Genomic DNA, 27,265 nt, shown 5'->3' with positions numbered 1-27,265 from the left:
TGCGGGACGAGACTGTAGCTGAAGAGCTCCGTGTTGATTCCCAGCTATATTTCAGTGAAAACGAAGGTTCTGTCCCATCTGCCATTACTTTGTGGGAGGCCTATAAGGCAGCATTGCGTGACGGGGCGCAAAATATACTGGCCCACAAGAAGAAACATGCGATTCAAGAGCTTGAAGAGTTAGAACATGCCCTCCTGGATTTGGAAGGGAAAAGTCAGACCGCAATGATTGAGGAGGATCTGCGCCAGCTTGAAATAGCCAGGCGCGAATACTTAGTGCTTGCGCCTAATGAGGTAAAAGCCTGCCAACTAGCAACCCAACATTTATAAAACGGGAGGTCGGGCGGGGAAACTGCTGGCGTGGCTGGGGCGGAAAGAAAGTGAGTCACGGTGGGTAGGGTCGATAAGGGACCAAGAGACTATTTATACCGCTCCGGAGGATATCGCGGGCGCTTTTGAGCGCTACTACAAGGCTCTTTATGGAGCCCGCATCCACGCGAAAGACTCCCTGATACGCCATTACCTTCAGAGTATTGACATGCCCACCCTTACACCCGACGAACAAGATAGCCTAGAAGGTGAGCCTAGAAGGTGACCTGACAGTGGCGGAGGTTACTGAGGCCATAGGTCACCAGAAAGCAGGCAAGACTCCAGGTTCTAATGGCCTGCCAAGTGAATTCTTTAAACTGAACACCTCGCTGCTGGCGCCCCATCTCCTAAAGCTGTTCGTGGAATCAAAAGAACAAGGATGTCTCCCCCAAGACCTTTGTCTAGCCACAGTGGTGGTCATACATAAAACTGTGAAACCACCAGAGGACTGCGGATCCTATCTCCCCATATCACTCCTTAATATTGAAACAAAAATCTTGGCCACAATTCTTGCACATCGCCTGCTAAGCGTGATTCTTTCGTTGGTGCACCAAGACCAACCTGGCTTTATGCCCAAGCGTGCCACCCGTCTTAATTTGTGCCGCCTAGCTAACTGGATGGATACAGTACGGGTTCGTGACACTCCCCATTTGCTTCTCTCGCTTAATGCGGAGAAAGCGTTTGACACGATCCACTGGCCCTTCATGTGGCGTACTCTGGAAGCAATGGGCTTCGGCCCGGTTTTTCTAGGGTGGCTGGCGTTATTAAATAACGAACCTGAGACGCAAGTGCGGGTCAATGGCACTCTCTCCGCAAGTTGGCCGATACAACGCGGCACCAGACAAGGCTGCCCCCTCTCTCCTTTATTGTTTGCCCTCATACTGGAACCCCAAGCATGTGTGGTTCATTCCCGACCTGACCTAGGGGGCTTCCTTGGTGCTCCCGGTTCGCTGGAGGAAGAACGCATATCGTTATATGCAGACGATATTCTGCTCTGTCACACGGCCTGCTGACACCCTGCCCCGTCTTCTCCACATCTTTGAAGAATATGGCAGCTACGCTGGCTACAAGATTAACTGGACTAAGTCGACCCTCTATCCAGTAAGTGGAGGTCCCGCATCTTACACTTACCCCAGCTGCTTGCGGCTGGCTGAGGAGGGCTTTCTTTATTTGGGCCTATATATTACCACTGACACCGTCCTTCGCGTGGAACGCAATATACGACGGGTGTTGCTGACTTTTCAGGCAGGTGGGAAACTATGGAGGAAACTACCTCTCACTGTCATGGGGAGAGCAGCCATGTATAAAATGGTGACCCTCCCTCAGCTTCTTTATGTTCTTCAGAACACTTATCACAAACTACCTGATACGATTTTCGCTTCTATTGATAGTGAGTTGCGTCTCCTCCTCTGGGATGGTGCTCATCCATGAATAGCACCGCGGACCCTGCAACGGAATTCTTACAACGGGGGGGGGGGAGGGGGGGGTTGGTCGTACCAGATATCGGAGCCTACGACAGGGCGGCACACCTTATCATTATTAATGAGTGGATTCATGCACCAGGAGATCATCCGGCATATCGACTCGAACGGCTTCAATTCCATGAATGCTCCCACCTACACTATCTACATGGGGGTGCGGGCACGGCGCGACTCCTTCCCGCTACCCAACGGGTAATAGAGGCCTGGAAAATTGCTGGGAAGTTGATGAGATGGGAGGGGAAACCTACACGGGAGACCCCATTATGGGAGGGAGCTAATCTGCGTGAGATCAGAAAGCTGAAGGGTTTCAAACAATGGGACCTCATTGGCATTTCCAAAATAGGAGACCTCCTGGAGCGAGGCTCCCTGGCCTCCTTCTCATTCTTTCAATCCAAATATCAAATGCATAATTCCCAAGCCTATGCGTACCTTAGGCTTCGTCATGCTTGGCGAGCGGAGGGGTTGGACAACGGGCCGCTGCCTGAATACGCTCCCCTTGAAGACAGACTCCTTCAGGAGGAGATCCAGACGCAGGCGATTTCGTTGACATGCAAAACACAGCTCAACAATATGCCAGATAATCTCGGCCCACTTCGTGCGAAGTGGGAACTTACCACAAGACCCCTTGAGGATAAAGACTAGGAAGCGGCCCTCATGCATCCACGTGATGTGGCGATCAGATTAAGATTGCGGCTCATCCAATATAAGATCCTTCATAGGGTCTATTATGATAGAGAACGATTGCACAGGATGGGGAGGGTGGAAGATCCTGCATGCCTCAGATGCCACACGGAACATGGCACATACATTTACACCCTTTGGGAATGCGCCCACATCCAGCCCTACTGGCACAAAATAGTGGGCGAACTAAATAAAATAGTTGGGGCAACAATTGAGATGGATGTGAAATTCCTACTATTGGGCATTCCCACTGATGTCGATCTTCCACGATATGGGCTCTTACTTGTTAATCTGGGGTTGGTGGTGGCGAAACGGGACATAGCCAGGTACTGGGGTGCACAACACCTTCCTACACTCACAGAATGGAAATCCAATATGGATTTATACATGGCTGCGGAAAAAGTGGTTTATAAGGCGAGGGGCTGCCTACGTAAATTCAGGAACATTTGGTTCCCGTGGCTAAAGAACTACAAGATCGATTTAGATGTAGATTAGGGAGCCCTTGCACTATCTCATGCGAAGGATGGTTCTGGCTCATAAGAATTGCTTTCCCGCCCTGTGTTTGCGAATAGACCTATTGGCAGAATGGTCCTATGTATTAGTCAGATTGTCGCTGCTGATGTATATGAACGATTATCTTGAGTAACCCTGCTGCGAGATTCACCAGCCAGTGCCATACCTCCATGCCTAAGGTTGATCATACACCTTGTACTGATGACTTCTTATCCCATCTGTCAGTAGTATTGTTATTGAATTGTATAAAAATAAAAAATAAAGTTATTAAAAAAAAAAGATCTACCCACAGTTCTTTGACGCTGAAACTTTAGGATCACTGCCAGGAATTTGTAGATAGATTGTAAGTGTCTAGTAGGGCTGTAGAAGCTAAATCTAGCTCTAACGTAGCCAGGCCCTGCCTGATGCAAAGCCTTAAAATGGAGGTGGGGGTGTCACAAGAGGATCAGAGATAATAGTGCATATCATTAATAATAATAAGGTGACACCCCTGTTTCGGTGCGGCCTCCTCTCACCCATCCTGAAAGGGAAACCGCTGTGTGTAGTTGTTGGTGATTATCGTTCTAAGGTTACATGTCCAGTCACTGGGAATGGGGATGTGCGACACTGGATCATCTGTTCACACTTGACCTGATATCACCCTAGGGTTCCAGTGACCAGGCACAGAGGGTCTTGCAGTTGATTTATTCTAATCCGATAAAATACATCTAGGAATTGGGTGTCTGACTTAATGCTGACTTCAAAACTTGTTTCCTTTTTGATGATTCTTACATATTTTGTATTTAAGATAAACGTCTTTTACAGCATCTTATAAAACCACAATAAAACTGTATACAATTTCCGTAACTAATAACATCACACAAAAACAATATATTATGTCCACATTTCATTGACCAACAATAACTACTCCAGTGCAATGATAATATCCAATGTAGACATCTGAAGTGAGATGTCTAACGCTCTATCGATTCACAATGCCATGTTTCAAGAACAGCCCAAGATCCCACCTCCTTGCAGTTAAAAACATATTCACAATTCAGCGTTCACATTCAAACACTGAAGTTGTTGTCACAGTTAATTTTCAGCTGAGAAGTGCCCAGATTGTTTTTTTTTTTGTTTCCCAGTTGTATGCAGTCTTATTGCTTTGAGCATCGCTTCTGGGGGAGCTTTAACAATTTTTTTAAACAAAAACACTCCAGACCCTCCCAATAAACGGCCCTCTCCAAAGAAACCTGTAATTTGATGTCAAAGCACAAAATACCATTTAAGGAAGTTAGGAGAGCATTTCTAAGTGCTGCCAGATGTACATTCCTTTTCAAATTGGAAGAAAAGGAAGGCCTAAATACTCAAAGCGAGGCATCGGTTCTAACCTTCATAGCTGCCACGGTTTCAGCATGCTTATGTGTGAGATTTTCATAATTTCAGTTTAATTATGAGTGACATTGAACGACTATGAGTAACACTTTCTTGCGAGATAAAAATCAAGCATTGAAGACGAGGGAAACACACAAATATCAGAAATTACACCCATGTGAGCAACAAAAAAACGAAGTGTCGCACCATTCTATTAAAAGTGTCAAAAACATTCCATTCATTGCTATGTTTAGCAGCACAACAAAATCAAGTCACATCAGGTACCCTTACCCCTCTCCCTAGGCCAGTCCAATATTGCATGTGACGTGTCCTGCCCTGCCTTTGATCTAATCAACTTTTGTTGGCCTTTTTGCCCAGCATTGCATTAAGCATGGTTGTGACGCTATTTACCTGAACCGCAGTGTCAGCGCGCATTGGGTTTGTAGCCAGCATACAGTATCGAAAGCAAAACTACAATTGTGAATGCAATGTCACATTCCCTATGAAAGCCAGCACAGGCTGAAGGGTATCAAGAAATAGGGAGCAAAAAGTGTCAAAGTACCATACATAAGACATTTATTGAACTGTCACACCTTTGTTTGCTGAAACTTGTAAAATATGACACATAAGCCAGTTGATGAACTTTGCAGCTATGCCGTGCTCCGACTGTGTACGCACCACACAGCACGACGTTCAGAATAAAGTTATTTTTACTCAGTAGATGAATAAAGGTCACCTTTTCCGGGAGTACGCCTCCACGCCTCCTGCTCCCTGCCTCAGCCGGGCAGCCTGGATGGCTCTGTTATCACAGTTCCGCTTGCAGTCAGCAGGAAAGGGACGGGGAAGGGTGTGTCCTCCTCGCCTTCAGGTACAGCGAGAGGATGGGCGCGCAGGGTGGCGCTCGGTTACAGGTCTCTGCGGAGGTGCACCGACTGCAAGTCAAGCAGGACCAAAGTGGATGTCTGGCAGCTTCTGCTGGGACTCACTGGACTACTCCTGAGCGATTGACGAAGCCTCCTCTACAGCAAGGTAATTCACAGCAAGTTCCTGTGTTTTACCTTGTTTTTACCCTCAAAGGAGAGACTGAGGCAGACGCTGCACATTCACTTGAGAGAGTGATACTTGTCTGTGCCAGCCCCAGGAATTGGCCAGCCAGCTTCGACGATGGACTTTCCCCGGCCCTGGCCGGGCAGTGTACGGGCCGCTGACGGGCCAGCACTCTCCACTCGCTACGGCATAGTGGCTGTGCATTGTCTGACTATAGATCAGTAGAGGCACCACTCTGGTGGATACGGAAATAGTGGTACCATTATGCTGCTTGATGTGAGCATTAGCAGGAGCTGCCGGCACAGTTTAAAACATGTGCACTGCCGTGCCCCGCTCTCGTGCAGGCCGCCTATTGGTGAGGTTCTGATTGACACAAGTCTGTTCTTGCTCTCTTATTGGGCAAAATCAAAACTGACTCTCCTGACATCAGTGCTAATGCTGCGCTGGTGTGGGGTGAATAGGTTACATTGTAGCCTACGCCAGAAGGAGCTAAGCTAAGCCACCCCCCAAGCCTGTCCCAAGAAGAACAGACCACTACCTAGCTCACTCTACCCACACAGTGGCAAAAAGCACTCCAGACAGCTGAGGAGGTGCTATAAATGCGTGACTTTGCATTTCAGTGCGGTGATGCAGATCACCACACTGATATGTGTTAGTCTAACGCTAACGGAGATTAATGCCATTCTCTGGGCCTGAGGTCCTTTTGACTCTACAGGGGAAAGCTGTTCATGCTGTCACAGACAACATTGCTTGAATGTTCTATCTGAACAAGCTGGAATTAGCTTTATCTCAGTCTCTGCAGCTTAGCTATTCAGAATGTGTAGTGGTCTTGGACAACAATGCTCTGTGCTTTGCATTTTCAAGGAAAGATGCATGTGGAAACAGATTTACTCAGCAGACTACAACATGCCTTACATAAATGTGAAATCTTCTGAGGGAAGCAGCATAACTCCGTGTTCAATGCTAGGGCCTAGTAATGTTACTGAGGCTGTGGATGAAGTTCTTAGCAGATATTCTTTCTAGACTGGTTCAGGAAATTTCTTACTGCATTTGCCCTGCCTCATTAGCAAATCCAAGCTGGTATTGTGTGGTGTGGTTCACAGAATATATCTTGGATCAAACGTTACTGATGCTGGTTATGGAATTAATAGTTCAGGTTTCAAGGGCTAATTCACAATCTCTCGCTACCTTTACTGAAGATGAGTACCTGGTTACTAAGAAACTAACCTGTGCAATTGCCAGAAGAAATTAGTATTCCTGGCAGTAATTCAAGAGCAAGTGGCTAGGATTTTGTCCCTGGGCTTGAAATAAATGGATGCACTCAAGGCTACTTTTGGTGATGTCTTGTCATTTAATCCGTTTTTGGCTTTGCTCGTGCATAAACGTTTCAAACCAGTGCTCTCTTAAGAACTTGATTTCCCGACTTATAAAATAGCTTTTTCTAGCAGTACTCTGTTCTGCCAGAGAGGATTTTCAAGTTTAATTCTCTTCCTCCTGAAGGGCATTTTGTAATTTGCACACTGTCAAGGGTGTTCTTTGAATGGTCACTTCTTTAATTTGGGATGTTTTTGTGGAAGTCACATATATCAAGAATAGTCCTTTGCTTTCATTCAAAGCACCATATTTGTCTGTAGAAGTAACCTTACGCAAATACAATGTCTTTAACATTTATGTTATATCTAAAAGCAAAATACCCATCAGACGTTGTGGGCATTTATTTGCCTGGTATGGTGGTCTTGTTCCAGGCAGCAAACCATGTAAAGCCATTATTAGAGGATGGATAGTTTCTTGCATTTTTAAATCTTATGACATCCGAGGAGTTCTAGCTTCATGCTGGTTTGTGAAATCCAGAGACGTGCCTGTTGTAGATCTTGGTAGTGCAGATATGTGGGCTGCTTCTCATGGTTTCAACCGGCATTACTTTCTAGATGCACCGCCTAGAAACATATAAACCTTCCCACAGCAAATTTTCAAAAGCTGTTTGCTTTAAACATGGCTTTACATGCGCAGTCTTCCACTCTGCTAATCTTTTTTGATACACACTTAATTTCACAACCATTTAGTAAGGAGGGACAGCTGGTTGACAATATTGAAGATTATGGAAATGTGGTCTTAGAGAAGCTTTTTTTCTGGGCTAGCGTGCACCGCATGTAATTCTCAACCTGATTGAAATTGGTATCAGAGTCAAAAAGATGTTTTTAAGTCTGTTTTCCTCGATTGTCGTATATATGGTTTTAAAGATTTTGAAGACTGAACTGCGAAGGATTAAGAAAAATGTTATGAAATATTCTATCATATGGTTCTCTTTGAGCTTATTAAAGACTATTGTATACATTTGGGAAAGTGTACTAGTGATACCTTGTGTACACATAACGTTCTCTTATATTTTGACTTGAATTGGAATTACTTGAAATGTATGCTGAAGAAAACTTTGATTAATATTGCATTATAGTTTTGTCACAACCATTGCATTTAGAGTGTGGAAAAACATCCAGTTGTTCTTAGTGAATTGACTTGCTGAGTGACCTACACAAAATATAATTGAGTGAACTGAGCATATTTTTTCTTAGGGAGGAATACATATTTACAGTCCAGATGCGTTTGTAATATAGCTCTTATTAAACCTAAAAACTCTATTACTTGAGAGATCAGAAGAGGGATATAAGGGTTGACAATATGGTTATATTAGGTGGTAGATAAAGATAGTGGGGGGTGACAAGAAATGCAGTGGAAGTAATTGAAGTGGGAGGAGAGGAAGGTGATAAGAATAAATAGAAAGGAGGAAGACACAAGGCAAATTCGAAGGTGGGGAAAAGAGACGGAAGGATGAATAAAAGGGTAAAGTAGAAAGAGTAAAGTGTGGCGAAGGAAGCAAGCTGGGAAATGAAAGGACAGCGAATGTAGAGGAACAGAAGAAATGACTGGGAAGGAGGTCTGGATGGCCAATGAAGATAAAAAATGTGGCAAGGAGATGGGGTACAGTGCGAATAAAAGAGAGTGCTAGAAGAGAAGTGGCAGAAGAAAGAAAACCGAAGATGAAATGGATGGATATAAAGGAGGAAAAGGTGAGGAGTGTTAGCATTTCATATCTCTCTTGATTTTCTTCCTGCTAAGCTGTTTAATAAAGGGGAATTAAGCCTGTTCCTAGCGATAAGTGAGAAGTGAAGCCGTGAACGTTTGACTTTTTCATTCGTTTATTAATGTCCAGTATAGATATGCAGGCAGACTTACAATCATGAGCAGAAAACAGCAGTAATTGAAATTCAAGCTGAACTCCATTCTGTTGGTTTAAATATTCATGAAGTTTGACTTTCGGTGTTGGCCAGCCTCGTTCCGGCTCTTCAGGCCTGGAACTTAATAGCATATATCGGGTCTCTCAGTATCTCCACTAGACCGCAGCGGCTCCTCCGCTATGAGAGAGGAGCATCGCCCCACCTGCCAGCAGTCTAAAAAAATTATTTGATTTTTTTCTCCGAGCTGAGACTTGGGGGCGGAGCCAGGGTGGTGACCGGCTTGAGGGGGCAGTGCTGGGCACTGCCTTCACTGTGCATGTGGGTTTGGCCGGCCTTCTCAGGTGGCCAAACCCACATGCATTGCTGGGGTTGGAGAGAGCAGGCACAGGCTCCCAGGTCTGCGTGGGAGCGCAAATCATCGGTGCCCAGGACAATCCGGACTCTGCTTTCAGCAGCTTGTATGCAGCATCATGATTGTCCGCAGTGCACTCTGGGAGCCTGTTCCTGGAGGAGCGCGAACCGGCGAGCAGGTGTTTTATGTTTAATTTTATTAGTCCCCCCCCCCCTACCTCCCACTTGCCCCCGCCACTCTGTCAACTCGCTGGCCGCTACTGCCATTAGAAAATAAGGCACCCCCTACTGTGGTACATGTGTCTATGAACCAGCTTGACTGGGTGAGTTGGAATCTTGTCATGCAAGTGGGACTATGCGGGGCAGAACATTCTGTCATATTCCCTGTACCATTTACTTTTGCTCATATCGAGTGGAATGCATTTGAGATGCAACAACTGTGGTTGATGGATGGGGCAAGTGCTGGGGGGCAGCTGGAGAGAGGTTTTTAGTCTCTCGTGTGATTTTACATGGATTGGTGGGCATGGGAAAGCAGTAATCCAGGTCTGATGCAGTGTATATGGGACAGAGTCCAATGGTTATGGAGGGAATGGAGCAGTGCTTTTTGGGGTTAAGTTGTCAGAATGTGTTGTTGGGGACAGTGATCAGAGGAGTGGCCAGGAGAGGCTGGGTATTTCCACCAGTAGGAAAGCTGCAGGCGTGTCCCCCACCCAGGATGACTGCCTCTAATCATCTGAGTCTCGAGGAGAGGCAATGAGGCTTACTGCTTGCTTAGTATGCCCTCTCTACAGGACACACACACAAGGTGGGTTAGCTGGGGGTGACCTGCTGGGGGCTACGAGGCATCTAGATAGGCGTGCAGTCTGGGATGGCACCTAGGTAAGTGTTCAGGCCCAGAGAAGAAATATTGCTTTGTGCTCTTCCTAGGTTATGACTATATGAGGCTGGAGGGAAGCTGTGGCTGCCAGCTGCTGTACCCTGCAGTGCATAAAACAGAGTTAAGACGAGCATTGGCATAGCCAATAGGCCTCGCTTTTGGGACCTTATAAGTGTTTAGCCATGCAACAGTTGATGTTGTTGCACCAAGGATATTGTGCTGCATAACAGCGAGCTGTGAACCTGATAAGTGTTTGGACAGTGCGTGGGGCAGGGGGGTAAGCACGGCAAGCTTTGAACCTGATGATAAGTGTCAGGACAGAGCAGGTGACAGGGGATAATCACAGCGAGCTTTGGACCTGATGATAAGTGTTAGGACAGAGCGGGCGGGGGGGGGGGTAAGCACGGCGAGCTTTGGACCTGATGATAAGTTTTAGGACAGAGCGGGGGCGGGGGCAGAGGGGTAAGCACGGCAAGCTTTGAATCTGATGATCAGTGTTAGGACAGAGCGGGGGCAGGGAGGTAAGCACGGCGAGCTTTGAACCTGATCATAAGAGTTGGGACAGAGCTGGGGCAGGGGGGTAAGCACGGTGAGCTTTGAACCCGATGATAAGTGTTAAGACAGAGCGGGGCCAAGCACGGCGCACTTTGAACCTGATGATAAGTGTTCGGACAGAGCGGGGGGCAGGGGGATAATCACAGCGAGCTTTGAACCTGATGATAAGTGTTAGGACAGAGCGGGGAGCAGGGGGATAATCACAGCGAGCTTTGAACCTGATGAGAAGTGTTAGGACAGAGCGGGGGGCAGGGGGATTATCACAGCGAGCTTTGAACCTGATGATAAGTGTTCGGACAGAGCGGGGGGCAGGGGGATAATCACAGCGAGCTTTGAACCTGATGATAAGTGTTCGGACAGAGCGGGGGGCAGGGGGATAATCACAGCGAGCTTTGAACCTGATGATAAGTGTTAGGACAGAGCGGGGGGCAGGGGGATAATCACAGCGAGCTTTGAACCTGATGATAAGTGTTAGGACAGAGCGGGGGCAGGGGGATAATCACAGCGAGCTTTGAACCTGATGATAAGTGTTAGCACAGAGCGGGGGGCAGGGGGGTAAGCACGGCGAGCTTTGAATCGGATGATCTGTTTTAGGACAGAGCAGGGGGCAGGGGGGTAAACACGGCGAGCTTTGAACTTTATGATCGGTTTTAGGACAGAGCGGGGGCAGGGGGGTAAGTATGGCGAGCTTTGCACCTGATAAGTGTTAGGACAGAGCGAGTGGCGGGGGGGTAAGCACGGCGAGCTTTGAACCTGATAAGTGTTAGGGCAGAGTGGGGGGCAGGGGGGTAAGCACGGCGAGCTTTGAACCTGATAAGTGTTAGGGCAGAGTGGGGGGCAGGGGGGTAAGCACGGCGAGCTTTGAACCTGATGATCAGTGTTAGGACAGAGCGGGGGAAGGGGGGTAAGCACGGCGAGCTTTGAACGTGATGATCAGTGTTAGGACAGAGCGGGGGGCAGGGGGGTAAGCACGGCAGCTTTGAACCTGATGATCTGTTTTACGACAGAGAGGGGGGGGCTGAGGGGGTAAGCACAGCAAGCTTTGAACCTGATAAGTGTTAGGACAGAGGGGGTAGCACAGGGTGTAAGCACTATGTATTAAGGGTAAATTGGCTGCGTCTATAACATACCTAAAGCTGCTGGTTGAGAAGCTTGTAATGGACCTAGCCTCCCTTCCCCTTCCCTCTGAAAAAGGGGTTGGGGAGAAGGAGGAGAGAAGAGCTGCAGAGTGAAGCTGCTGGCAGACTCTGACCTTGAAGCCTAGAGGTGGGGGCCAGAGGAGCGAGCAGCCCAGAGTATAAAGGGAGACAGGGACAGTTGTTTTCAAGAAATGAAATGCACTGTTCATGCTCTATTGACAAACTTCCATGGCATGAATAGTGGTGAGGCTTGCAAACAGGAGCAGTTTCCCTCCTCCCTGTCCAAAGGGAGGGGTCGAGAGGGGAAAGAGCAGGCTGGAGAAGATCTACAGAATGCAGAGGGCGGAGAGAACAGCCAGGGCCTGTAAGCACGTGCCCGCACACATGCACTCAAGCTTTAGGCCACAGTGGTACCATTTTCTGAAGCCCTTACTAAAAGTCTCGCCAGAGCACAGCGCATGCGCTGCTCTAGGCTCGACCTAAAAAAGCATGTGGCATCCATGTCGATTTTAAGACTAGAGCTGTTCTTTGGTTTGGTTGGAACACTCCTCAAAGGGGCAGTTAAAGGAGTAGTGTTATCCTAAACGATTTGGGCAGCGAATGCCATAGAATCATACCGCCGTCTTATTTTTACCAATGCAATATCTCTCACATTTTCCAACTTTGACAGCTGAAGGTTGACACTTAAGAGCTGTCATCTTTCCCCCCTGCTATTCTCTGATGCTTTTCAAGTAGAAGAGAGACATGTGTCCTTGTTACTTTATGTGGGGCACTGATCACAAAGTAACACTGGAAAAAATACAATTACTGGATGATCCTGGGATTTTGTATTCTGGGCTCCAATATCCAAGAAAACCCTTTGGGTTGACCTTCTCCTTTAATTGGATATAGAGGGCTTGGGGCTAAACCATTAAAGCGGAGCCTGAAAGGTTAGTCTAGTAATTACTGTTGCTGGTCCAAACCTTTTAAGAGGCCTTCCTACCAGAACGAATGAAGCATTTGCAATGCAATTTAACGGTTGTGCCGCTGAATCTCATTTTGCCAGGTAAGGCTGCAGTATTTTACAGGTCCATTATGTTTAACATGGGTTTCATTTGTTCTCGATAGTTACCTTTTTTCCATAATTGTTATTAATTGTAAGAGTAATTAAGTGCGCCATTTTCAAATTAGTTCTGTTTCTGGTTGCAAGCGTTTTGCAGCCGATGTTTCCCATGCATGAGCCTTCCATCAATGTATGCTGTATGAGCAGAGGGCATTTAGGGCCAGATATGCAAGGGCCTTTTGTGTTTGCAAACTATAGGGTTCTCAAAGTCACGGGGTTGAAAACCAGACAGGAGGTTTTCTCAATGTACAAAAGCCCTATTAGGAGTTGGAAAAGAATTTCCTTCTTCTAAAAGGACTTTTGCGCCCCTTCCCCTTTAGGTGTGGCCTTGTGGTGAGGGGTAAGCAGTGGCACTCCCACTGATATCTTCCCAAACAACACCTCTGTCTTTCGTTGTCACAGGCTGCTTTCAACAAAAAGTCCCTATTTTGGAAACCAACTGCACGCACCAAGGTCTGTTGTGCCACGCAGGCCTCCATCCCTGCATTCTGATAAAAATAAGAAATATTTTCCTTTTTCCATTGTCTTACCTGAGAAGAATTGTGACTTGCATAGTTTTAGCACTTAATTAAGAACCAGCATGAATTGGAGTTTCCTGGCAAGCCCCGTGCACAATAATGTAAAGTGAATTAATTCGGTGATGCACAGTTAAGGATTATCTGATAACCTGTGAGATCTATACGCTTCAGTGCTGTGTCCGAGGAGCTGAGCATTCAGAGCAAAACGTGCCAAAAAGTGACCGAAGCTTTCTTCCCAGCGCCCTGTGTGTTTAGAGTGCAGAGCTGCTGAACCCCTGGCCTCGCCCTCGCCTCCCTGTGAGCTCTGCTTCCGCCATGGCACGCCATAAAATGGACGGGTGGTCACGTGGTTCACTGGTGAGATCATCAGGCGGGGGGGGGACACCGGCTGTGCTATTATTAGGCGCGTGCCACAATGAGCAGCAGATGTTCTCAGACCCTGCCCAGGCCTTTTCACATTCCACGCATGGAAGCATGTGGAGAAAGAGCAACTTTCTGGAAAGCTGTCCTTCTTCCATGTCGCAACGCGTCTTTCCCTGTATGAACTGTGTCTAAATAAACAGTGGCTGCGTGCCTTCCTCTGAGCTCACTTACAAGATGTGTAAGCAAGCACTGACATTGCCAATTGGTTCGGTTTACTGAAAATGTGGTTTATAGTTTCAGTAAAATTCACACAACAGGTAAAACGGTGGCTTCTGATCTACGGGCCTGATTAGGCTGGTTGGTGTCGGTCTCACTGCCATCATAAGCAATATCCCCGTCTGCCACATTATGATGGCGGGCGGTGTGTTGGCTGTCGGAAAGACCTACCGCCATGCATCGACAGGCTCCTGGAGCCTGCCGGTGCGTTGGAGGGAATTGCATTCCCTACAATGGAAGCAGTGCCTGCCAGGCACCGCCATAGGGATTACAATGTCCCTTTCTGCTCGCCTTTTCATGGCGGAAAGGGACTTTGGAGGCCCGTAGCGGGACTTTGGGGGCCCGTAGCGGGTCCCCCTTCCCCTCTGCCCCCCAGACATGGGTCCTGGTAGGCACCGCATGGTGCCTGCCAAGTAGTGCAGGGATATGTGCAGTGTCCCCTTTTTGTCTTGCGGCATGTGCTGCTGGTTGCAGCACACACCGCAATTCAAAATAAAGGCATTGCGACCGCTGTGGTGGCAGTCGCATTGTAATGCCTATGTCGGGACTGCTGACTGACTGTTGGGGGGCGTTCCCGTTTCCGATACGTTGGGTGGTGGACGCAAGTCTGCCCGCCATCGTAATCAGCCCCTATATTACTTTGCAGCTAGAACTGGCGGTAGGATCAAACTACAGACAGCTGGAGGCCACGCCGTGCTCCCCAAACAGGGGCACAGACAACATGTATAACACAGCAAGGTAAGTTACCTCGTGCACACGCACAATACGGGTATCAGGGTATATGTGCATTACCAAGATGGCCTCCTGTTAAGGAGCTCCTGCCTGGAGCCCCTGGCCTAGGGATCGCCATATAGTGTAAATCCTGAGAATAAAAGCCCCTTAATCGAGCCATCACCCATCGGAATCAGGAGTAAACTATCCCCTGACCATTGAAAGACTGTGGAGAAGCCCATGCAGGGAGCAACTGAGAAAGGACCGCAACATGTGCAAATGCTACAAGATGCGGCGTAAATCCCTAGCATCCAGCAAAGCCCCTTCATCAAGCCTTTAGATCTCGCTTCCTGGCTCCATGACAGAGGAGCCTGCTCAAACTCTCGGGGAGGCCTTCTAGCTCCACCACAGTGTATCTTGACCAGACCCTCGGGGAGGCTTAAGTACTCCGACTTCACCTGCCGCTCACCGCCCAGGACCGGAGGGCGGAACCCAAGGGCGCTTTCCAACCACTGAAGGATAAGGGAGGCTGTGACGCGCAGAGCCTCGGACGCTGTGACGCGCAGAGCCTCAGACGCTGCAGCAGCACCCCCCTAGAGTTCACCCCCACCCCGTCATATCAACTGCTGGTCTCTTTGACACTCCAGGTCCCACTGGGTGAGTGCTGCCCTGGGTGGGATGGGCGAGAGGCCATCTAGCTGCTCTAGAAGTCTGTCCCGTGACTGGTGCAGTGAGGAAAGGGGGCCGTTAACACCAAAATACCGTCCCGCTACCACCTGGACCAGCCACCTTGCTCGCCTCAGACTGGGGGCAAGAAATCATTCTATTGCGCTTAATGCAAACAATATCTCCTGAATGCTCCCCTGGTGCCACAGGCTGCTAAAGCATGGCGCCGGACGAGGAGTTGAACAAAGTATGGTGCCGGACTGGGAGAAGTCGCACTTTGGAGAGTGCAAAAAAAACAACGAAAACAAGAGGTGAGCCTGCAATTGCCCCCTACATTCAACCCTCTGTGGCTCGATACCGCGGATGTGCCTACCCCTTCCCCCTCTCTCCTCCATCCCTACTCTCCCCTCCCTCCCCTCTCGCGTCACCCCCACCTCCCCACCTCTCCTCTCTCCCCTCGCTCCTCCTCAAGAGTACACCTCGTTAGATGCAGGATCGATGAGCAGTCCTCCATTCCTTCCTACCTACTGACTGTTGACTCAAGGAATGCCACCTCATGTTTCCCTCAAGCTCGTAACTCGCCAGATAACGGTGAGGAGGCCCCATCCCAGCAATGGCGAGAAGATCATGCTTTAAAAATTGGTATTTTTTTTTCCCCCAACCCTAACCGCTTCAACTTTTTTTTAAATGTAACCTCGAGTGAATCTACAACTTGTATATATGTAGCTCTAACCAGTAGTATCTGTAGTAGACTTGTGTACTTACTACCATTCCTATGTGAATTTAGAGTTTTTCTGTTTGTATCGTTTATGTAACTCATGTACTCTGAAGTCCTTATGTAATGTAACTGGTCCTTTTGTAAAGCGCTCTGACACCTTTGGGTAAAGTTTGCGCTACATAGAAACGCATAAATTCCGGGATAACCCACAATGATTTAACTGCACGTGGCGTTATGGTGGCGTGCGTTATTCATAGTGCCAAAATTAAAGTTTATTTGCTTTTATGCTTTTTAAAACACTTGCTCTAAAGTTCTAAATACCCTACGGAAATCGTACCTCAAAAAGCTTTGATTTTAAAAATGTTATAAGAAGATGAATTTTCTATTGTTTTAGAATTTTCCTTAAATGTATAAGCCTGTGTGGTTTAAAGACCTAAGGTCTAAATAAACTTTACTTTTGAACTAAAGAAAAAAAAAAAAGCTGTGGTCCTCGCACTGATGGTGTGTGATTTTTGTGAAGGCATTGTATTTAATCACTAAGAGGAGCAATACGGTCCATATAGTGTGGGTTTCACGTCTATAATGACCGCCACCGGGACCTACAAGCCGCAGCAGTGCATGCTTCTCTCACACAGTGGCACCAAGGGCAGAAGCAGTGCAGCCCATCTCTTCAGGTGCAAATCAAACCGCGCACTCATATCGGCCCCTCGCATGGATTCTAGGTGAGGGCACTGTGCCTAGAGTAAAGGACTATCCGGGGGCGAATCACAGAGGTCAGCTTGTGCCCTGCGCTGGCGGTGTCATAAGGCGGGGCCTAGTCTGAGTGGGTGCCTGGGAGCAGCGGAATAGAGGAACCCGAGGTACCGCAGAAAGGGATGCGGTTACAGGTCAGGTGGTTCTTGGTCAGGTGGTTCTTGGAGACACCAAATCTGCTGCAGGACGGAGGCCCCTGAGGCTGAGCCTTCCCACTGGCACCAGTCCCATTCACACCAGCTTCTAGGGTCTTCAGGCTGCCTCAAGCCCCAGTTGCACGGTCACTGAAATGGACATGCTGAGATGGTCTCCCAATAATCAGTGAGCATCGCTGTGCTGACATAACATAACGTGTATTTGTAAAGCACACGTTCACCCCAGCAACGGGGCATCTTGGCACTGAAATAACAGATGTATATTGTTACCCAACTCAATGGTACTCATTTTATCTACCACAAATGAATGACAAGCTGAGTGGACCTGCCGGTATATGAACCTGGAGCCCCCACTGCTGGCGGGATGAACAGCATATGCATTCTATATAAATAACCTGAATTTGCTTTTGGAATCGTAAGACTAGATTTAACTGTTTTAAATATGGTTGCCATTTGTAAAGCCTTGAATGATTACTGGCAGCTCATATTCCTAGATTCGGACGAATAAAATAAGTAAAAGGTTGGGTAGATTTGGTGACTTGTCTCCGTATGAGAGAATGCTGCTCCATTTTGTCATGAATGTTGCCTGGCTTTGCATCCCAAGGGCGTGGATCCAATAAGGTTCATTGTTGCATTGCATGGTAGGAAGAGGCGCTATATTGCTAATATTGTCCATAAGTAATGTATATTGCCCAGAGAGAAGAGATACTGCCTATAAAACATGCAGCTCACATTCTAGGTATTTATGTTCATTAATAAGTCTGCTAAAAGCAACTGAAACGTTTTATAATATTTTTCTTTTAAATGATTTGCTTGTGCTAGGCTTTTACGATTGTTTATATGAACATTTTAATCACTGTACGAAAATAAAATAATCGTATCTTTAGAGTAGAAAATTATTTGTTACATGGCCAACATTTACAGGATGTTTACCGTGTATCACAGCAGGGGGTCTGCCGATCGATATAGCACATACATTCTATAACAGGTTGAACTCATGACCTCCTTTAAAGGAGGCGCTCCAGAAGTGGCCGGTATTGTCGACCGTATCAAGATGTTGCTTATGTTCCGTAATCTTAGATAAAATGCTTTTCTTTAATTGAGGCTAATAACATACTGTTGTCAACAATATGCAGTCCTATACGTGTAGTAAATATTCTTAATGAAGGTAAGGTGATACAATATCTAGCCTTATTATAGCCACAAGGAGATAGGAGAGCTATGGAAAATTAGGAAACACCTTTTGTTGATAACATCTGAATAATTTCTAAAAGAAAGATGAAAATATCTATTTCTAAAATACCATTTTCGACTGTCCCCCTCTCCACCACCGTTCCAGTCTTCTAAAATGGATACAGATAATATTGCACAAAAAAATCTTTGATCTGCATTTTTCCCATGCGCTTCTCCAGTGCATTCTCTTTCAAAGGCAATGGAGTTCTCTCTTTCTCTGAACAACGTTGCTAGACATTTTACTTTCCAAACCTCGTCTTCCATATTGCAGTTCTTCTCCCAGCAGAACGCCTTTCTTGCATAAAACCAGTCTGTCCGCCTTCTCGATGTCTGGCACCTGTTTAACAAAGGCAAAGACGTTGGTAATCATGAGGCGCACCAGCGTAGCTTCGCCCTCGCATTGTTATTAAGCGTGTAATGCGAATACGGCTAGAAATTCCATGACTTTTTTGATTCACATTTTCTTTGCATAGTCCTAAAATAACTCACATGGTTAAATCGAAACTGTAGAAAAGATGAGCTAAGATGGTACCTGAGGTTCTCATGAGAAAATGCTCTAAACGACTTTGAGCAGAGATACCTAGCTGAGGCTTCTCTGCTCACCCGGCAGCATCCTAATTTTCCCAGGTAAAAACACGGCTTCCTCTCTCGCCAATCGGAAGTCCTGCACATCTTGGTGTAACAAAGGAGTACATAATTAATGTGGTTTCAAAACAACATGGCCAATCTGGAAATGGTTATCTAATAGGCGTAAAGTTAGGTGTACATTTACACTTCTACCAGCAGCCCGGAGCCATTAATAAACCCTTTTCTTAAACTCTTGCCTACTCTATGGATATATCCCTATAGGGAACGTTGTTCTCCCTATAGCACACAACAGTATGTGGCACACTAATATTGGCCTGAAAGTGATTACTCCAGAAAAAAAGTAAGCAAGTACACATGCATAGTCAATGCCTGATTTAAAAACTGTTAAAAAGAAGTCGATGCATACAGTCTATTGCATGGGTACTCACAAACATTTTCCCAGGGGCAGCAAAGTTTGGTCTTTGGTGAGACCGAAGGCTGCACTGATGCCAGCGGGGGGTGGAAAGTCAGTGTAGGGGAAGCAAAGCATGTATACTTAGTGGCTGAACTCAAGTGCGCAATGTGAAACCATAAAACCTGGGATGACTCCCGGCTCTCCACTTGACCAAATTGTGTGACCCAGGGCAATAGTTTTATTTCTATTTACCTCCTTTTTAGGTCTCACCTAGCGACGCAGCGCATTTGCTGCTCGCCTTGGCGAGACCTATTGTTGTCGGTTTCTCTGCCGAAGAGGGACAGGAGATGTGCACGCGTATGGACAGGAGATGTACACTCCTTATGCGTGCCCATTTCCTGTCCCCGCGTAGGGCTGGCTCACGGTGCCTAATGGTGGGTGTGCTGTAAGCTGAGCCCTGCAACCTCTTGAGCCTGGAGTCTCATGTAGGTTGTGTACGGTGTCTGGGACTTGTTTAAACAGGATATAGTAGTTTTATTTTTAAAAGTGCCCTGTTTTCAGTTGTAAACACAGTTGTAAACGTGTGTTTCAACATATCGAGCCAATATAGGCATTTATTTTGAGGGCTGCCTTGTTTCTAAGCAGACCCTATTATTGTGAAAGAATTATGGTAAGGGAAGATAGTGGTTTGGCCAGGATCACGTACCTTATTTGTGTAATAGTGAAGCTGGTATTAGAGCTGGAATCTTGTAGTGCAGTCTCGAAGTGAAACATTATGGGTTTGGTTCTTTAAACCATTACGAAGGTGAACACACCTGTTCTTCTATGGAGGTTAATCCAGGCGTAGGAATCAGAGTGTAGATTTATAACACTAGTAAAGAGATTTTCTTCCATGTATTCTGCAACCAAGGGGCGGGACGCGGATGTTACGTGGTGGGAATGCTCTGGGACTGGAAGTTTCTCCTCGCCAAGCTTGCGTGTTTGTGGGTGTTCTCGCAATTCGTTCCCTCCTATGTCACGGTCCAAAATGTAAAATTGTCCGGGCAGGAGTACGTCTTTAAGGAGGGTGGAAACGGAGAACAGACTCACCCAAACTTGTTTGCGAATGGGTTTCTGTAATTGAGAAGGATTTGCGCATGCGTTAATGTACGTTACCTATATTTATTTACAAAAATACCCATATGCCCATGTGAGAACGTTGAGATTTACAAATAAATTCCACAACTGGCCTCACGAAAGTGTGATTGTCATCATGGATTCCCGGCAGTACTCCTACAATCCTCTGTCAATTCCAAAATGTCAGAAATTTACTCCTGAGTGACTTTTCTTCAGAATCTACCATATATCTGTCGCAACCAGCTCAGCAGAGCCATTGTAGAGCCAGAGAACCAGGTCAGCAGAGCTGCTTGAAAGCCAGAGAACCAGGTCATTAGAGCTGCTCTAGAGCCAGAGAACCAGGTCAGCAGAGCTGCTCTAGAGCCAGAGAACCAGGCCAGCAGAGCTGCTCTAGAGCCAGAGAACCAGGTCAGCAGAGCTGCTCTAGAGCCAGAGAACCAGGTCAGCAGAACTGCTCTAGAGCTAGGGAACCAGGTCAGCAGAGCTGCTTTAGAGCCAGAGAACCAGGTCAGCAGAGCTGCTTTAGAGCCAGAGAACCAGGTCAGCAGAGCTGCTTCAAAGCCAGAGAACCAGGTCAGCAGAGCTGCTCTAGAGCCAGAGAACCAGGCCAGCAGAGCTGCTTCAAAGTCAGAGAACCAGGTCAGCAGAGCTGCTCTAGAGCCAGAGAACCTGGTCAGCAGAGCTGCTTTAGAGCCATAGAACCAGGTCAGCAGAGCTGCTTTAGAGGGAGAGAACCAGGTCAGCAGAGCTGCTCTAGAGCCAGAGAACCAGGTCAGCAGAGCTGCTCTAGAGCCAGAGAACCAGGTCAGCAGAGCTGCTCTAGAGCCAGAGAACCAGGTCAGCAGAGCTGCTCTAGAGCCAGAGAACCAGGTCAGCAGAGTTGCTCTAGAGCCAGAGAACCAGGTCAGCAGAGCTGCTTTAGAGCCAGAGAACCAGGTCAGCAGAGCTGCTTCAAAGCCAGAGAACCAGGCCAGCAGAGCTGCTTTAGAGCCAGAGAACCAGGCCAGCAGAGCTGCTTTAGAGCCAGAGAACCAGGTCAGCAGAGCTGCTTCAAAGCCAGAGAACCAGGTCAGCAGAGCTGCTCTAGAGTCAGAGAAACAGGCCAGCAGAGCTGCTTCAAAGCCAGAGAACCAGGTCAGCAGAGCTGCTTTAGAGCCATAGAACCAGGCCAGCAGAGCTGCTTTAGAGGGAGAGAACCAGGTCAGCAGAGCTGCTCTAGAGCCAGAGAACCAGGTCAGCAGAGCTGCTCTAGAGCCAGAGAACCAGGTCAGCAGAGCTGCTCTAGAGCCAGAGAACCAGGTCAGCAGAGCTGCTCTAGAGCCAGAGAACCAGGTCAGCAGAGCTGCTTCAAAGCCAGAGAACCAGGTCAGCAGAGCTGCTCTAGAGTCAGAGAACCAGGCCAGCAGAGCTGCTTTAGAGCCAGAGAACCAGGTCAGCAGAGCTGCTTCAAAGCCAGAGAACCAGGTCAGCAGAGCTGCTCTAGAGTCAGAGAACCAGGTCAGCAGAGCTGCTCTAGAGTCAGAGAACCAGGCCAGCAGAGCTGCTTTAGAGCCAGAGAACCAGGTCAGCAGAGCTGCTCTAGAGCCAGAGAACCAGGTCAGCAGAGCTGCTCTAGAGCCAGGGAACCAGGTCTGCAGAGCTGCTTCAAGGCCAGAGAACCAGGTCAGCAGAGCTGCTTCAAAGCCAGAGAACCAGGTCAGCAGAGCTGCTTTAAAGCCAGAGAACCAGGTCAGCAGAGCTGCTCTAGAGCCAGAGAACCAGGTCAGCAGAGCTGCTCTAGAGCCAGAGAACCAGGTCAGCAGAGCTGCTTTAGAGCCAGAGAACCAGGTCAGCAGAGCTGCTTTAGAGCCAGAGAACCAGGTCAGCAGAGCTGCTTTAGAGCCAGAGAACCAGGTCAGCAGAGCTGCTTTAGAGCCAGAGAACCAGGTCAGCAGAGCTGCTTTAGAGCCAGAGAACCAGGCCAGCAGAGCTGCTTCAAAGCCAGAGAACCAGGTCAGCAGAGCTGCTCTAGAGCCAGAGAACCAGGCCAGCAGAGCTGCTTCAAAGCCAGAGAACCAGGTCAGCAGAGCTGCTCTAGAGCCAGAGAACTAGGCCAGCAGAGCTGCTTCAAAGCCAGAGAACCAGGTCAGCAGAGCTGCTCTAGAGCCAGAGAACCTGGTCTGCAGAGCTGCTTTAGAGTCATAGAACCAGGTCAGCAAAGCTGCTTTAGAGGGAGAGAACCAGGTCAGCAGAGCTGCTCTAGAGCCAGAGAACCAGGCCAGCAGAGCTGCCTCAAAGCCAGAGAACCAGGTCAGCAGAGCTGCTCTAGAGCCAGAGAACCTGGTCAGCAGAGCTGCTTTAGAGTCATAGAACCAGGTCAGCAGAGCTGCTTTAGAGGGAGAGAACCAGGTCAGCAGAGCTGCTCTAGAGCCAGAGAACCAGGTCAGCAGAGCTGCTCTAGAGCCAGAGAACCAGGTCAGCAGAGCTGCTCTAGAGCCAGAGAACCAGGTCAGCAGAGCTGCTCTAGACCCAGAGAACCAGGTCAGCAGAGCTGCTCTAGAGCCAGAGAACCAGGTCAGCAGAGCTGCTTTAGAGCCAGAGAACCAGGTCAGCAGAGCTGCTTCAAAGCCAGAGAACCAGGTCAGCAGAGCTGCTTTAGAGCCAGAGAACCAGGCCAGCAGAGCTGCTTTAGAGCCAGAGAACCAGGTCAGCAGAGCTGCTTCAAAGCCAGAGAACCAGGTCAGCAGAGCTGGTCTAGAGTCAGAGAACCAGGCCAGCAGAGCTGCTTCAAAGCCAGAGAACCAGGTCAGCAGAGCTGCTCTAGAGCCAGAGAACCTGGTCAGCAGAGCTGCTTTAGAGCCATAGAACCAGGTCAGCAGAGCTGCTTTAGAGGGAGAGAACCAGGTTAGCAGAGCTGCTCTAGAGCCAGAGAACCAGGTCAGCAGAGCTGCTCTAGAGCCAGAGAACCAGGTCAGCAGAGCTGCTCTAGAGCCAGAGAACCAGGTCAGCAGAGCTGCTCTAGAGCCAGAGAACCAGGTCAGCAGAGCTGCTCTAGAGCCAGTGAACCAGGTCAGCAGAGCTGCTCTAGAGCCAGAGAACCAGGTCAGCAGAGCTGCTCTAGAGCCAGGGAACCAGGTCAGCAGAGCTGATTCAAGGCCAGAGAACCAGGTCAGCAGAGCTGCTCTAGAGCCAGAGAACCAGGTCAGCAGAGCTGCTCTAGAGCCAGAGAACCAGGTCAGCAGAGCTGCTTTAGAGCCAGAGAACCAGGTCAGCAGAGCTACTTTAGAGCCAGAGAACCAGGTCAGCAGAGCTGCTTTAGAGCCAGAGAACCAGGTCAGCAGAGCTGCTTTAGAGCCAGAGAACCAGGTCAGCAGAGCTGCTTTAGAGCCAGAGAACCAGGTCAGCAGAGCTGCTTCAAAGCCAGAGAACCAGGTCAGCAGAGCTGCTCTAGAGCCAGAGAACCAGGCCAGCAGAGATGCTTCAAAGCCAGAGAACCAGGTCAGCAGAGCTGCTCTAGAGCCAGAGAACCTGGTCAGCAGAGCTGCTTTAGAGTCATAGAACCAGGTCAGCAAAGCTGCTTTAGAGGGAGAGAACCAGGTCAGCAGAGCTGCTCTAGAGCCAGAGAACTAGGCCAGCAGAGCTGCTTCAAAGCCAGAGAACCAGGTCAGCAGAGCTGCTTCAAAGCCAGAGAACCAGGTCAGCAGAGCTGCTCTAGAGCCAGAGAACCTGGTCAGCAGAGCTGCTTTAGAGTCATAGAACCAGGTCAGCAGAGCTGCTTTAGAGGGAGAGAACCAGGTCAGCAGAGCTGCTTTAGAGGGAGAGAACCAGGTCAGCAGAGCTGCTCTAGAGCCAGAGAACCAGGTCAGCATAGCTGCTCTAGAGCCAGAGAACCAGGTCAGCAGATCTGCTCTAGAGCCAGAGAACCAGGTCAGCAGAGCTGCTTTAGAGCCAGAGAACCAGGTCAGCAGGGCTGCTTCAAAGCCAGAGAACCAGGCCAGCAGAGCTGCTCTAGAGTCAGAGAACCAGGCCAGGAGAGCTGCTTTAGAGCCAGAGAACCAGGTCAGCAGAGCTGCTTCAAAGCCAGAGAACCAGGTCAGCAGAGCTGCTCTAGAGTCAGAGAACCAGGCCAGCAGAGCTGCTTAAAAGCCAGAGAACCAGGTCAGCAGAGCTGCTTTAGAGCCAGAGAACCTGGTCAGCAGAGCTGCTTTAGAGCCATAGAACCAGGTCAGCAGAGCTGCTTTAGAGGGAGAGAACCAGGTCAGCAGAGCTGCTCTAGAGCCAGAGAACCAGGTCAGCAGAGCTGCTCTAGAGCCAGAGAACCAGGTCAGCAGAGCTGCTCTAGAGCCAGAGAACCAGGTCAGCAGAGCTGCTCTAGAGCCAGAGAACCAGGTCAGCAGAGCTGCTCTAGAGCCAGAGAACCAGGTCAGCAGAGCTGCTTTAGAGCCAGGGGACCAGGTCAGCAGAGCTGCTTCAAGGCCAGAGAACCAGGTCAGCAGAGCTGCTTCAAAGCCATAGAACCAGTTCAGCAGAGCTGCTTTAAAGCCAGAGAACCAGGTCAGCAGAGCTGCTCTAGAGCCAGAGAACCAGGTCAGCAGAGCTGCTCTAGAGCCAGAGAACCAGGTCAGCAGAGCTGCTTTAGAGCCAGAGAACCAGGTCAGCAGAGCTGCTTTAGAGTCATAGTACCAGGTCAGCAAACCTGCTTTAGAGGGAGAGAACCAGGTCAGCAGAGCTGCTCTACAGCCAGAGAACCAGGTCAGCAGAGCTGCTCTAGAGCCAGAGAACCAGGTCAGCAGAGCTGCTCTAGAGCCAGAGAACCAGGCCAGCAGAGCTGCTTCAAAGTCAGAGAACCAGGTCAGCAGAGCTGCTTTAAAGCCAGAGAACCAGGTCAGCAGAGCTGCTTTAAAGCCAGAGAACCAGGTCAGCAGAGCTGCTCTAGAGCCCGAGAACCAGGTCAGCAGAGCTGCTCTAGAGCCCGAGAACCAGGTCAGCAGAGCTGCTCTAGAGCCAGAGAACCAGGTCAGCAGAGCTGCTTTAGAGCCAGAGAACCAGGTCAGCAGAGCTGCTTTAGAGCCAGAGATCCAGGTCAGCAGAGCTGCTTCAAAGCCAGAGAACCAGGTCAGCAGAGCTGCTTCAAAGCCAGAGAACCTGGTCAGCAGAGCTGCTCTAGAGCCAGAGAACCAGGCCAGCAGAGCTGCTTCAAAGCCAGAGAACCAGGTCAGCAGAGCTGCTCTAGAGCCAGAGAACCTGGTCAGCAGAGCTGCTTTAGAGTCATAGAACCAGGTCAGCAAAGCTGCTTTAGAGGGAGAGAACCAGGTCCGCAGAGCTGCTCTACAGCCAGAGAATCAGGTCAGCAGAGCTGCTCTAGAGCCAGAGAACCAGGTCAGCAGAGCTGCTCTAGAGCCAGAGAACCTGGTCAGCAGGGCTGCTTTAGAGCCATAGAACCAGGTCAGCAGAGCTGCTTTAGAGCCATAGAACCAGGTCAGCAGAGCTGCTTTAGAGGGAGAGAACCAGGTCAGCAGAGCTGCTCTAGAGCCAGAGAACCAGGTCAGCAGAGCTGCTCTAGAGCCAGAGAACCAGGTCAGCAGAGCTGCTCTAGAGCCAGAGAACCAGGTCAGCAGAGCTGCTTTAGAGCCAGAGAACAAGGTCAGCAGAGCTGCTTCAAAGCCAGAGAACCAGGTCAGCAGAGCTGCTCTAGAGTCAGAGAACCAGGCCAGCAGAGCTGCTTTAGAGCCAGAGAACCAGGTCAGCAGAGCTGCTTCAAAGCCAGAGAACCAGGTCAGCAGAGCTGCTCTAGTGCCAGAGAACCAGGTCCAGAGAACTAGGTCAGCAGAGCTGCTTCAAAGCCAGAGAACCAGGTCAGCAGAGCTTCTTCAAAGCCAGAGAACCAGGTCAGCAGAGCTGCTCTAGTGCCAGAGAACCAGGTCAGCCGAGCTGCTCTAGTGCCAGAGAACCAGGTCCAGAGAACCAGGTCAGCAAAGCTGCTCCAGAGCTAGGGAACCAAGTCAGCAGAGCTGCTCTAGAGCCAGAGAACCAGGTCAGCAGAGCTGCTTTAGAGGGAGTGAACCAGGTCAGCAGAGCTGCATAGAGGGAGTGAACCAGGTCAGCAGAGCTGCTCTATAGCCAGAGAACCAGGTCAGCAAAGCTGCTTTAGAGTCAGAGAACCAGGTCAGCAGAGCTGCTCCAGAGCTAGGGAACCAAGTCAGCAGAGCTGCTCTAGAGCCAGAGAACCAGGTCAGCAGAGCTGCTTTAGAGGGAGTGAACCAGGTCAGCAGAGCTGCTCTATAGCCAGAGAACCAGGTCAGCAAAGCTGCTTTAGAGAACCAGGTCAGCAGAGCTGCTCCAGAGCTAGGGAACCAGGTCAGCACAGCTGCTCTAGAACCAGAGAACCAGGTCAGAAGAGCTGCTCTAGAGCCAGAGAACCAGGTCAGCAGAGCTGCTTTAGAGCCAGAGAACCAGGTCAGCAGAGCTGCTTTAGAGCCAGAGAACCAGGTCAGCAGAGCTGCTTTAGAGACAGAGAACCAGGTCAGCAGAGCTGCTTCAAAGCCAGAGAACCAGGTCAGCAGAGCTGCTCTAGAGCCAGAGAACCTGGTCAGCAGAGCTGCTTTAGAGCCATAGAACCAGGTCAGCAGAGCTGCTTTAGAGACAGAGAACCAGGCCAGCAGAGCTGCTTCAAAGCCAGAGAACCAGGTCAGCAGAGCTGCTCTAGAGCCAGAGAACCTGGTCAGCAGAGCTGCTTTAGAGCCATAGAACCAGGTCAGCAGAGCTGCTTTAGAGGGAGAGAACCAGGTCAGCAGAGCTGCTCTAGAGCCAGAGAACCAGGTCAGCAGAGCTGCTCTAGAGCCAGAGAACCAGGTCAGCAGAGCTGCTCTAGAGCCAGAGAACCAGGTCAGCAGGGCTGCTCTAGAGCCAGGGAACCAGGTCAGCAGAGCTGCTTCAAGGCCAGAGAACCAGGTCAGCAGAGCTGCTTCAAAGCCAGAGAACCAGGTCAGCAGAGCTGCTTCAAAGCCAGAGAACCAGGTCAGCAGAGCTGCTCTAGAGCCAGAGAACCAGGTCAGCAGAGCTGCTCTAGAGCCAGAGAACCAGGTCAGCAGAGCT

At 49.0% G+C, this 27,265-nt stretch overlaps 1 protein-coding gene across 4 annotated transcripts in view; it reads left to right on the top strand.

Moving 5' to 3' along the window:
• Positions 1-27,265, top strand: part of TRAK1 (trafficking kinesin protein 1) — a 561,749-nt gene that overhangs the window by 100,335 nt on the left and 434,149 nt on the right. For 3 of the 4 annotated variants that reach the window (XM_085631564.1, XM_085631563.1, XM_085631562.1), the window contains exon 1: positions 5,248-5,425. The exons of the other annotated variant lie outside the window; for it this stretch is intronic. The gene's annotated coding sequence lies outside the window, so the exon portion shown is untranslated. Of the gene's footprint in view, positions 1-5,247; positions 5,426-27,265 lie in introns of those variants that run through there. 4 annotated transcript variants of the gene reach the window in all.

This window comes from Triturus cristatus, chromosome 10, assembly GCF_964204655.1.
Source record: "Triturus cristatus chromosome 10, aTriCri1.1, whole genome shotgun sequence".
NCBI lineage: Eukaryota > Metazoa > Chordata > Amphibia > Caudata > Salamandridae > Triturus > Triturus cristatus.
Note: the sequence above shows the minus strand (reverse complement) of the source record. Positions and strands in the feature narration are given on the sequence as shown.